This window comes from Ursus arctos, unplaced genomic scaffold (assembly GCF_023065955.2).
Source record: "Ursus arctos isolate Adak ecotype North America unplaced genomic scaffold, UrsArc2.0 scaffold_22, whole genome shotgun sequence".
Taxonomy (NCBI): domain Eukaryota; kingdom Metazoa; phylum Chordata; class Mammalia; order Carnivora; family Ursidae; genus Ursus; species Ursus arctos.
In genome coordinates this window covers 62,407,676-62,421,350 of record NW_026622897.1, presented here as the reverse complement: position 1 = coordinate 62,421,350, position 13,675 = coordinate 62,407,676, and the positions used below count along the sequence as shown (strand labels likewise).

The 13,675-nt window shown below is 36.1% G+C and overlaps 1 protein-coding gene across 9 annotated transcripts in view; it reads left to right on the top strand.

Annotated features, from left to right (window-relative positions):
- The window catches only part of SBF2 (SET binding factor 2), a 452,107-nt gene that overhangs the window by 202,385 nt on the left and 236,047 nt on the right, over positions 1 to 13,675 (top strand). The gene's annotated exons all lie outside the window — the stretch shown is intronic.

Below are 13,675 nucleotides of genomic sequence, written 5' to 3'. Positions count from 1 at the left end.
TAGTAAGGAGGGCACGTATTGCATGGTGCACTGGGTGTTATACGAAACTAATGAATCATCGAACTTTATATCAGAAACCAGGGATGTACTGTATGGTGACTAACATAATATAATAAAAAAACATTAAAAAAATAAATAAATAAACTTACGGACGGTAAGTGAATTCTGAAAGGACAATGGAGCAGGGCAGATATGCACAGCGCCAACCACTCCTGGCTACACCCATTCACATAGAAGGTCCACAGAGCCCCGGGAGCACACAATCCCCACGGACACAACGGGAAGGCGATAGCAGGACTGGAAGTGAACACAAAGTAGGTATGTCGCATCCACTGCTGGGCAAGTGAGGGTGCTGACAGCTGTTCTTAGAACCAGAAATCGCTTCCAGTGCAGAGAGGAGGCACTGGTGTTCTAGGCAGCACAATGAACGAGGGCCACTATCACACGCTCCTGCAGCGGTTACTTCCCTGCTTCTGAGGGCAGTGTATGTCATCCCAGTTCCTGCTAGAATGGCTTCATGGAGGCTGAATTCCAAACCCCAGCCCTTCCAGGAGATACCAAAAGGAGTGTGGGCCATGTGGGGAGCACCAAACCCCACGACCTGGAACAGTGACCCTTCTGTCCCTCTCCCCGTGCCAGGCTTGTGAAGAGTCTCTGCATAAACTATGTGGATTTCAATAATAAATATTCATTACTAAAATAAATAAATAAATAAATAAATAAAAAACAAGAGCTAATGAAAGCTTAGAATAAAGGAAATAGAAAGGGCAGTCCAGGCAAAAAGCTTATGGATAGAATAAAAAGATTATCATGTTTATGATACATTGAAGGCTTATCATGTTCCAGGCACTGTGCTAAAAGTTTTATAGCATTCTTATTCCATTTTATTTAATTCACAGGTAGTTTATTCTATTCTCTCAAGAACAGCACCTGGGGGATGCCTGGGTGGCTCAGTCGGTTAAGCATCTGCCTTCAGCTCAAGTCATAATCCCAGAGTCCTGGGACTGAGTCTGGCATCGGGTTCCCTACTCATCAGGGAGTCTGCTGCTCCCTCTCCTTCTGCCCCTCCCCCGAGCTTGTTCCCTCTCTCTCTCAAAAAAAAAAGCAGCACTTGGTAAGTTTTAACATTCCCATTTTATGGATGAGGCTAAAAGACTTACCCAGGGACCTTCAGGTACTAAGTCAAAAAGCTTGAATCTGTCTGTCTCCAAAGACCAAATACCAATATCAAATACTAAAACATATATTATAAGGCTGCAAAAATTATATCAGTGTGTTACTGGTTCTAGAAAAATTGTCAAGAATAAGACCATATTTGGTCTTATTTATTATTTATTATCAATATCTGACAATGGAAACATTACAAATCAGTGGAATCTGTACATTTTAACAGGTGTTATTTAAATAGTTATTGAACTTTGTGAGAAGAAATAAATTTAAATGCTCATAGTGAAATACAACGATTCCAAATGATTGAGCAATTTATCTGGAAAAATGAAGTAATAAAAATGGATTTCTAAACTGATCTCTTGTTGGGAACACTTGGAGAAGTGTAGGAAATCACATGAAACATTTGATAGATTTATCTGAAGAACAGCATAGTCATTTTTTCTTTCTCTCTTCCCTCCCCTGGCTATCAAACACTTAAATTGTGCTCATTATAGAAAATTTAGAATATTTTGGGGAAAAAAGTAAGAGAACAGAAAAAAAATAATAGACATATTTTGTTTTAATAATAAGGGTTTAAAATTTTTTTTAATTAAAAAAATTTTTTTAAAAGATTTTATTTATTTGACAGAGACACAGCGAGAGAGGGAACACAAGCAGGGGGAGTGAGAGAGGGAGAAGCAGGCTCCCCACTGATCAGGGAACCCAATGCAGGACTTGATCCCAGGACCCTGGGATCATGACCTGAGCCAAAGGCAGATGCTTAACGACTGAGCCACCCAGGTGCCCCTGTATTTTTTTTTTTTTAAGTTTTATTTGTTTAAGTAATTTCTATACCCAATATGGTGCTCAAACTCACTACCCTGAAATCAAGAGTCAGATAGTCTTCTGACTGAGCCAGTGGGGCACCCCTAACCAAATCTGATTTTAGAGAGATATTTTAATTTTGCTTATAGTAGATATAAAATTTCTGCCCAAATTATGATCCACAGAATACTATTGTTCGTCATCTGAATAAGGCCTACTTTTTAGACCAATATGTCTAATATGACCAAATGTCCTGTGTCTTTATGGAATGCTTCAGTATGCCATGTTATATGATCATTAAAGTTTCAACATGTATTCTTTAAAAAAATAATGCTGAAATCTTGGATCTTAGTGCCCAGCATTTTAAACTTCTAAATTAGGGATTCCAGGGAAGTACCTTGTATTTACATTATGCTTAAATTATGAATTTGTAAACTTAAGTTCTGTGAGCTTATAACTCACCAAATAATATTAATATAATTTTTTCGTCTAAAAACTAATTAAATGTTTTATCATTTCTAATCTTTTTCACCAATTTTAACACATAGTGGAAAAGAACTTTCAAAAGAGCCCATTGACTTTTGTGGTTCACAAAATAATATTCTTGAATTTATGAGAACCTAATTTTGAGTTGGTTAACCTTGTTAGAAAGAAACAAACAAATTTATCTGCAGTTTCCCTACCTCATACAAAAGTTTTTACTCATTGTCTGTTTTTCTTCAGAGATAAAGATTAGCTTAATAGTATTTCCATAATGTTGACATTTGAAGTCAGTCTTAGATGCTCTTAATAATTGTATAAGATATACCCAAGAATTCTTGAGTACTAGCTAACAATTGATTTGAATTAATTATATATTGGGATTAAAGGATGAGGAACATAGTGCAAGTGACCAGATTCTTCAGTTTATGATGATTAATTCATTAACTCCAATTTATTCACTGCGTATTAACTGGAGGGTAAAAGGTGTTTAAAAAAAGATATGCTTAAGAATTACTGAAATAAAAGATGCCAAAAATTAAAGCTTCAACAAATTATCATTATCATGTTTCTTATATTAAAAAGTGTATTACACATTAATCTATTTTATCCGCTAATAATGTGAACATAGGCAACAAACTTTAGTTAAGTATGCCTAGCCTAAAAATTCAGTGTTTAGCTCATATTTTTTAAAGGTATATAAGGGATAAAATTAGGAAACTGACATAGGCAGGATAGATATATATTAAAAATTCAAGCTGGTCATGTACATAGCATTCTGCCTTTTTCTAAGCTTGACCTCTTTGGATGCTTTGACTTATCTCATTGTTAGATTTCTTCTTTTCCCTTTCCCTTTACCTCTGACTGTTCTATTTATCCTTTAAGTTCCAGCTCACTGCTGTGGGCGTCACTGATTTCCCTGCTCAGAGTTTCTCAAGCACTTTAAATATGAAGTTCAAAATGTTACAGTATTGTTTTGCACTTATTGCTGTTATTTCACCTGTGTTGGTTTTAACACTTAAGCTAAAGTATACATTTCCTGACACAAAGAACTGTACCTTATCCTTCTGTGACCAACCATTCAGTAAGTGTTTAATAAATAAACATACTGATATGTTACTATTTACTTTTTAAACCTTTAAACTTTTTGTTATAAGGATAGTACAAGAGTAAACATTTTAGCAAATTATTTTTCACTAGATATGTGTATATTTTTATGTGGTATATGTCAACCATAATCCCATGACCCAAAGACAAATGCCAAGAAAAATGCTGATTTTTTGGAATATAACCTTCCAGGCCTTTTCTCCTCCATATTAAAAATGTAAACATATTTAACACTGTATACTGTTTACTGCTTTTTAAACTTGTTGCATTTAGTATATTCCTATGTCCTATTATAATTACCTTTAATTTGTTTTTATAGCCATTTTTTAATTGAGATATAATTGACTTTATAGCCATTATTTCTAAACAGAACTTTAACTTCTTGCTGTGCTGTTTTTATAATAATGGAGGAAACACTGATTGAAAGAGGAATGGAACTTGCATTTATTGAGCCTTTAATATATGCAAGGCTTATTGCTTCCGGATTATTCCCCATTCCTCTTCCATCTCCAGCCCCAATCTGTGTCCTTTTTAATTTTCTTTCTTTTTTTTATTTTTTTAAAGATTTTATTTATTTATTTGACAGAGATAGAGACAGCCAGCAAGAGAGGGAACACAAGCAGGGGGAGTGGGAGAGGAAGAAGCAGGCTCATAGCGGAGGAGCCTGATATGGGGCTCGATCCCACAACGCTGGGATCACGCCCTGAGCCGAAGGCAGACGCTTAACCGCTGTGCCACCCAGATGCCCCCCTTTTTAATTTTCTAACCTCAGTTAATGTCATTACTATCCATCCATGTGTTCAAACAAAAAGCTTAGAGTTACCGTTTACCCTCCCTTTCTTTCATCCTGCACATTCTAGCCATCAGCAAATGCTGTCAATTCTACTTGCAGATTGAATCCTTAATCATCTACTTTTCTTCTATCTCCCAATTCCACTCTACTGTACATCTTGCCTGAGCTACCAGACTTCTAACAATGCCCTTCTATTTCTACTTTTGCAAGCTATTCTCCATTCAGCATTAGAGGGATTTTTTTTTCAAAACCGAATTGAGATTACCCTCCTTGCTTAAAACTCTTCAAACAATTTGATAAAAAATGCACAGGGGGGCTCTGGGGGGCTCAGTTCGGTTAGTCTGCTGACTCTTGATTTCGGCTCAGGTCATGATCTCAGGGTCCTGGGATCGAGCCCTACATTGGGCTCTGCACTCAGCAGGGAGTCTGCTTCAGACTTCTCTCTCTCCCACTGCATCCCCTACCCTATTTGTGCACGCTCTCTCTCGCTCTGTCAAATAAATAAATCTTAAAAAAAAATGCACAGAGAACCTAAATAGACTTTTTCCCAAAGAAGACATATAGATGGCCAATAGACACATGAAAAGATGCTCAGCATCACTCATCATCAGGGAAATGCAAATCAAAACCACAATGAGATACCACCTTACACCTCTCAGAGTGGCTAAAATCAGAAAGACAAAAAATAACGTGTTGGCAAGGATATGGAAAAAATGGAATCTTTGTGTACTATTAGTAGGAATGTAAACTGGTATAGCCACTGTAGAAAATAGTACAGAGGTCTCTCAAAAAATTAAAAAGAGAAAAACCATATGATCCAATAATTCCACTACTGGGTATTTACCCAAAGAAATGAAAACACTAATTTGAAAAGATATATGCACCTTTGTTTTTACTGCAGCATTATTTACAATAGCCAAGATATGGAAGCAACTAAGTGTCCATCAATAAACAAATGGATAAGGAAGATGTGGATAATATTCCAGATATACAGTGGAATATCATAGTCATAACAAAGGATGAGATCATGCCATTTGCAACAACATGGATGGACCTAGAGGGTATTATGCTAAGTGAAATAAGTCAGACTGAGAAAGACAAATATCATATGATTTCACTCTTGTGGAATCTAAAAAACAAAACAAATGAATAAACAAACAAAAAGCAGAATCAGACCTATAAATACAAAAAACAAAGTGATGGTTGCCAGAGGAAAGGGGAGGGAGGATGGGCAAAATGGGTGAAGGGGAGTGGAAGATACAGACTTCAAGTTCCTGGAAAAAATAAATCACAGGAATAAAAGTCACAGCATAGGAAATATAGTCAGTGATATTTTGATAGTGTTGTATGGTGACAGATGGTAGCTACACTTGTGGTGAGCAGTAGTTTTCTTTGTAACTACTTTGGTTTTATATGTTCTGGCTGCTTTTGTGCTTCTTAAAATATACCAAACTCCTTTTTACCTCAGGTCCTTTGCATTTGCCTGTGTCTCTGTCTGAACTGTGCTGTCCTGAGATTGTCAGGAGACTAGTTGCTTATTGTCTTGCAGATGTCAGCTCCAACCTCACGGTCTCAGAGAGGCTTTCTCTGACCTCCCTTGCTCTATTTGCCTCCCCAGTCACTCTCCATTGTTCACCTTTTTTTTTTTTTAATCTCCATAGGATTTAACACAAACGAATTATTTTGCTCATTTGTTTCTTCATCTTTTCATTTGGTCTCCCCTACCAGAATGTGTGCTTCCTAAGAGCAGGGGCTCTGTCACTACTGTATGTTAAATGCACAAACAAGTTTACATATCCTTAATCATTTTTTATAGTTTATATGCCAACATTGTAACCTCTCAATCTCTATTTGCTTGTCCTTTGAGAAGTTTGAATTAGATGTTTTTCTAAGGTCCCTTTTAAAAAGCTTTATACAGACCAATCTCTAGACTCAGACCTTAGTTCTATAAATTTACTACAAGTGTATCTTTGGGTAAATTACTTTACCTCTTGCTATGTAAATTTTTCCACCATGGGTAAGTCATGATAATAGTACCTGCTTCAGAAGGTTGTTGGAAAGGTTTAATGAGATAATGCGTTTACATCTACAAACATATAGATCGATGGAAAGAATATAGATCTTTGTCTCTTTGGTTGACTTCTAAATCCCCATCACTTGCAACCATGTCAGCACATAGTAGGTGCTCAATAAAGGTTTTATTTACTTTAATTTTTATTATGGAAATTCTTAAACATATAGAAAATTTAAGTTAGTGGTATAATGAACTCCATTACACTATATCCACCTTTAAAAATTAAAAAAATAAAAATTACCAGCATTTGTCAATCTTTTAAAATCTAAATCCTTGATTTTTTTTAGGGCGAGGCATTTTAATGCAAACCCCAGACACCATTTTTCCCCTATAGATATTTTAGTATTCATCTCTAACTGATAAGTGCTTTTTTACATATCAATCTACCATTATAATATTTAACAAAATTAATTCTAATTTTGAATAGTTCCTTAATATCATCTGATATCCAACTTATTGTCTCAAAACTGTCTTGGTTTATTTAAATCAGAATCCAGATAAGGTATACACATTGTAATGTTGATATTTCTTAAATTTCTTCTGTAACAGTCCCACTCTTGGGGGTGGTGGAGAAATTGGGTCATTTGTCCTATGGAACACCCTATATTCTAGATTTGGCTGATAAATTCCCCATATTATTATTTAGCTTGTACCTCTATTTGGCATTTTTTCCGTAAAGTGATAATTAGATCTAGAGGCTTGATGAGATTCACATTGAATTTTTAAAGCCAGGCTACTTCAAAGATTGTGCAGTACTTCCTATTTTATCATATCAGGAGGAACTTAATTTCTAGTTGCTCTATTTTTAGTAATGTTAAGATGGATTTGTGGGTTTGGGGTAGTGCCATCCTTCACTTAATGGTTTTAGTATCTATTGATGATCATTGCCTAAATACATTATTTCAGTAGGAATTGCAAAAAGGTAATTTCCTCATTGTTATTCCTTTTGTATTTATTAACTGAATGAAATTCATCTACAAAATAGAACTTTTATCAACTACACTTTGATATAAAAGACAGTAAATTTAATTACTTAACTCTTTTTTAAAAAAATGTTCAGAATAGTAGATTAGTACCCTAGCAATCGTCACTAGTGACCACTTAAAAAAATTGTCATTATGGACTCATGCATTTTTGTGTGTTTGAGGAGTTTCAATCAACTACAATTTTTATTCATTTTGATTCTGTTATTCCTTGACACAAGAAGATGAATAGGCTCATTTTGTGCATTCTTCTGACCCAGATATAGAACGTCATTTCTCTAAGGAGTTCTGGTTTCCTTTACTGGAATATAGTATTTAATAAAATTTTTATTGTATAAATGAATTAATTAACACTGATATGATGCTTAGTACAGTATAGAGTATATGTTAGTTGTTATTTTCTTTTATATTTTCATGTTAATTAGTCTTCAGCGGTGATTCTCAGAGTGTGATCCCTGAACCAGCAGTATCAGCATCACTGGGGAACTTGTTAGAAATGTAAATTCCCACCTCAGACCTACTGAATCAGAAACGCTAGGGATGGGACTTAGAAATCTGTTTTAACAAGCCCTGCATGGTTTGATACACACCAAAGTTTGAGAACTGCTGATCAAGAGTAGATGTTCCTAACTCATTTAGTGAGAAGGGACCACAGATATGCTAAATATTTTCCTGGGGTAGCTGTGCAGTACCCTGGCTCCCAGCAGCCTTGTCTGTTTTCTCATCTCTTCAAATCTTACCATATGAAATATGAGAATTCATGAAACAGATACCAACTAGAATAATCTATGAAATAAGTATTCTGTTTACCTAGTCTTCTAAGGATATAGAACCTATGAACATAAACACACATTTTGTATTTTAAACTAGCTATGACAGCCTTGCCCAGTATGTATTCCACAGGGCACTCACCAGGTCCTCTAAATGTTCTGTAATGAGGGTTCACTGTCCAATAAGTTTAGGAAATACTTTATATCTCCTTTGCTTGGCATTGCACAAACAATATTTGCATATCAAAGTCTGAGAAATCCTACAGTAAAGAAACCTGTTTAACTTGGCTTTAACTTACGTTTCAAAAATTCTTTGATTAGAAGACCTTTTTTCTAAGTAGTATTTATTAGCTTTCAGCAGAAAACACTTTGGGAAATGCTGCCTTAGTATATCTTAAAAGAATAATAATTTATGGACTATGTGCCACTTAAAAATAGGAAGCTTCCTGGAAAGGTGAAAATACAGTAGCTCTACAAATGAAGTTGTTCTGCCTTCAGAATACTGTAGAACCCAGGAGCTGCTGAGGGGGAAATATCTGGATATTGTCTTTGCTAAGGGTAAATTCAACGCTGAACTGAAGCCTAGTGGCCTGATTTGTCTGAAGGCTTGTTATCCTAATACATGTATTTCTCGTGTAGTCATTATTTTCCAGACCAATGCAAGGAAAAACCAGGTTTTATCATGTGGACGTGTCAACATGATTAACAAGAAACAAAGTAGCTTTTCAGGGAGAATTATAGACCTTATAAAATTTGTAACTACTTAGACTCTTTTATTTGCAATATTGGAAAATTTTAAAGTCCTTAAATTGCATAACTGAGGCAATTTTATATAGTGGTGCACTGTAATAAATTGCTTATATTTCAAAAGGGTAATTAGAACTGGCAATTTTTTACTTATTTAATTCCTTTTATCCTCTTTTTTTCAAGACTATATTTATTTGAGAGAGGGAGAGAGAGCATGAGCTGGGGGGAGGGGCAGAGGGAGAGGGAGATACAGGCTCCATCCCAGGACCCTGGGATCATGACCTGAACCGAAGGCAGACGCTTAACCGACTGAGCCATCCAGGCACCCTCCTTTCATCGTCCTTTTGTAACCAGAATGTTTAAAGAAATATTGTAAGAAGAGTTTTACTATAAAATAGCATTGTTGAAAATGAGCTTGGCACAGAGATGATATTGGATTCAACAAGTCTTTTCAAAGTAGAAAAGACAGGAATCAAGTATCAAAAATGCAACAAAGATGAGGTTGACAGATTCAACCTGAGTGACAGGACGAACTTCCTGAATATTATGCCTATTGAGTCAGCCCATAAAATCAGTAATCTAATAATTCTTAGCATTTTTGTCTCAGGATATGTTTAAAGGGCAATAGCATTTTTGGGGCAGATTGATATGGTGAGTACTAACTTACCCTATATTATTGAAGTACGGAGACCGCAACCTACATAGTATGTAAACTGCACTGAAGCTGAAAATTCCACTAGCGCGTGTAGTCCATAGTAATAATGGGGGAAAAAACTCTAAATGGGCGAGTTGTGGCATGTGCTTGTGATAGGTACAAGGGATAAGGTGATTGTGAGACAATTCAGTGAAGAGTGTCTAAGATAAACTTATATCTTAAAAAAAAGATAAATTTGTATTCCTAATGGGACCTACTAGAATTAGGAATAATCTTAGGTTAGAAAAAGGTTTGCAGATGTTGTTTGGTGAGATAAAATATGTGAAAATGTTTTCTGCTATAAAATATTAAATTTCCGGGCTCCTGGGTGGCGCAGTCCATTAAGTATCTGCTTTCAGCTCAGGTCATGATCCCGGGGTCCTGGGATCGAGCCCCATGTCAGGCTCCCTGCTCAGTGGGAGCCTGCTTCTCCCTCTCCTTCTGCCGCTTGTGTTCTCTCACTTGCTCATTCGCTCTCTCAAATGAATAAATAAAATCTTTTAAAAAATTAAATTTCAAAGCATTATTATAACATCTATTACATTCATAGCCTATGTTTTACATTTCCTCCTTGTTTTAAGTTTCTCATATCTTTTCAATATGTGAAAATCTGTCATTGTGAAACACAAACCAAGTAAAGCCAGTATCATTACATAATTGTTACAGAGAAGCTGTTCTAGCAGGTAGAGAGAAGAGGCAGTATTCCCTTAAATGATAAATAATTTATAGTAAAATTTTTTTCATAGGAAATTTTTTTATCAAAAATACCACATTACTATCTCCTGGAACAAACGTTATTTTAACCAGCAGTTTTTGGATTTAAAAACATTTTTTTTTTTATCATAGTACTACATTTTGCTTTGAAAGGAGGAGTATGAATTTTCTCTAAACTTGTGACATTGTATTCTTGTAGGAGAGCCATTGGAATTAAGAATAATAACATCTTGTGATTTATAGTACTTTTACCAAGTAAAAGCCTCTGTAATCAAAAGTGATGTAAATAAAAATGGAATTGCTTTTACTTAATACTGATTTACATTATATTTGACCCTTTTTCTTTTTTGTTAATGACTATTTCATTTAATGAATAGTCAGATAAAGAATAGCTTTAAGAAATGACCAATGCAGAGCGCCTGGGTGGCTCAGTCAGTTAAGCGTCTGCCTTTGATTCAGGTCACGATCTCGGGATCCTGGGATGGAGCCCCACGTTGGACTCCCTTCTCTGTGAGGAGTCTGCTTTTCCCTCTGCCTCTCCCTCCCAACTCGTGCTCTCTCTCTCTCTCTCAAATAAATAAATAAAATCTTAAAAAAAAAAGAAAAGAAATGACCAATGCATTCTATTTTGTGTTTTGGTCAAAGTAGGTTAATAGTCATTTGTTTGAAATGGTTATCTCCTTAGTCAAGCTGGCTTCTAATGGTACTCTGGGGCATTTATCACAGTCTCATAAAATGGATAGCTTTATCTCTTTGAGGAATTGTAGTCATTCTTTTGTCATTTCAGATTTGTTAGTAATCCATGAAGACTATGATTCATTATGTGTGGAAATCTTAGCAAATGCATATTCATCACATTTTTATTATTTCTGAGGATTTCAGAAACCAACCTTTTAGCTTTTGCTTTGTAACAAATGAAAATCTTTCAAGAGCATAGGGACCTTATGACACATATAAAAAGTAAACAGATAGTTCCCTTCGGATATGTGCATTCCATAGACATCTAATACTTGGTTATATTTCACTCTACTGGAAAATATACGGGCTCCAAAGAACATAGAAAATATAGTTCTTGGCCTCTATGAGTGGGGGGAAAAGATTTCCCTTAGTAAAATACCCAGAAAGCTATTCCATGAAAATTCATTCCTTCGTGGTATACAGTGAACAAATAGAAAGTATCAACCATGTGCCCAGCTCTTGTTTTAGGAACTGGGAAATTACCAGTGAGCAAGATAGAAATCCTGGTCTTTATGGAGCATATTCTAATGGAAAAGACAGACAAACAAAAAACAAGATTAAGTGAAATGGGTCGTATGTTGGATGGTAACAAGTGCCATGGAGAAAAATAAAGCAGGGAAAGAGAATAGGGAATGTTAGGGAATTGCAATTTTATTTTATTACTTTATTATTTTTAAAAGATTTTTATTTATTTGAGAGAGCAAACTAGAGAGAGAGAGCAAGCACAAACATGAGCGGGGGGAGGGGCAGAGGGAGAAGACTCAGGCGGAGAAGGAGCCCGATGTGGGGCTCGATGCAGGGCTCGATGCAGGGCTAAATCCCAGGACCCCGAGATTATGACTTGAGCCAAAGGCAGATGCTTGACCGACTGAGCCACCCAGATGCCCGGGAATTGTAATTTTAAATAGGGTGCCTGCAAAGGCTTAATAGCAGAAGTCACTTGAATGAAGACCTAACGGAAATGAGGGAATTCATCATTAGAATATCCGTGAAAAGAGTATTCTAGGGAAAGGAATAACCAACAGTGCTTAAGACCCTTAGCTGGGAGCATGTCCAGCACGTTTGAGAGCAACAAGGAAGTGGGGCTAAAGAGGAATAGGAGAGACTGAAAGAAGCTGTTAAAATGGTCCAGATAAGCAAGCAATGATGGTGGCTCACAGTGTTGTGGGAGGAGTGGACATGGTCAGCAGCCAGGATTTGCTGACAGTGTTTTTTTTTTTAATAATTTTTATTTTGTTATGTTAGTCACCATACAGTACATCCCCAGTTTTTGATGCAATGTTCCATGATTCATTATTTGCATATAACACCCAGTGCACCATGCAATACGTGCCCTCCTTACTACCCATCACCGGCCTATCCCATTCCCCCACCCCCTCCCCTCTGAAGCCCTCAGTTTGTTTCTCAGAGTCCATAGTCTCTCATGCTTCATTCCCCCTTCCGATTACCCCCCTTCCTTTATCCCTTTCTTCCCCTACCGATCTTCCTAGTTCTTATGTTCCATAGATGAGAGAAACCATATGATAATTGTCTTTCTCTGCTTGACTTATTTCACTTAGTATTATCTCCTCCAGTCCCATCCATGTTGCTGCAAATGTTGAGAAATCGCTCTTTTTGATGGCTGAGTAATATTCCATTGTATATATGGACCACATCTTCTTAATCCAGTCATCTGTTGAAGGGCATCTCGGCTCCTTCCACAATTTGGCTATTGTGGACAATGCTGCTATGAACATTGGGGTGCATATGGCCCTTCTCTTCACTACGTCTGTATCTTTGGGGTAAATACCCAGTAGTGCAATGGCTGGATCATGAAAGAGAGAGGAATTAGAGTTTTTGATCTGCCAAATGGAAAGAGGATTTCCAGGAATGAGATGGAAAATACTGTAGGAGGAATGGAATTCCGGGAGAAAGAATGGAGCTATGTTCTGGACATGTTTAAGATACCTGTTAGTCATCTAAGTGGAACTGTCAAGCAGGCAGTTGTAAATGGCATTTTGTGGCATTCTGAGAAGAGGTTTGGTGGGAGAAATGAGTTTGAAGATTTATGATATGTTGGAGAACTGTGCTGAGAAGTAAGACCAGGAGAAAAACTAGTAAAGGAAAGGCTTCAGGAAGGAAGATCGACTTTTGAGCTGGAACTCTGATTAATGGAAAAGAAAGAAAAGAGGATACTAGTTAGGGAAAATGTCCTGACATCTTAGAATATCGTATAGAGATAAATCTGAATGCTTTACTACCTTGTCTTTTTTTTTTTTTTACATTAAAAGTTTTATAGTGTAACATAAAGTATTATGGAACAGTTAAGTACACAGGAAATATTTGTTGACAAATAAATGAGAATAATAGTTTTCAAAGCTTATTTCGTTAATCAGTATTTTTAGTCATTGAAATATAGGGTATTTTTTATTATAGGTGTTTTCATTGTGCTAAAAAATACATCACATAAGATTTACCATTTGAACCATTATTAAGTGTACAGTTCAGTGGCAGTAAGTATATTCTGAAACTTAATTTTGTATATAAAGATATTTTCTCTTCTCAAAAAAATCAACATTGTTGCTTATGAGCAAAAGGAATTTAGAGCCAATTGGGCTTTAT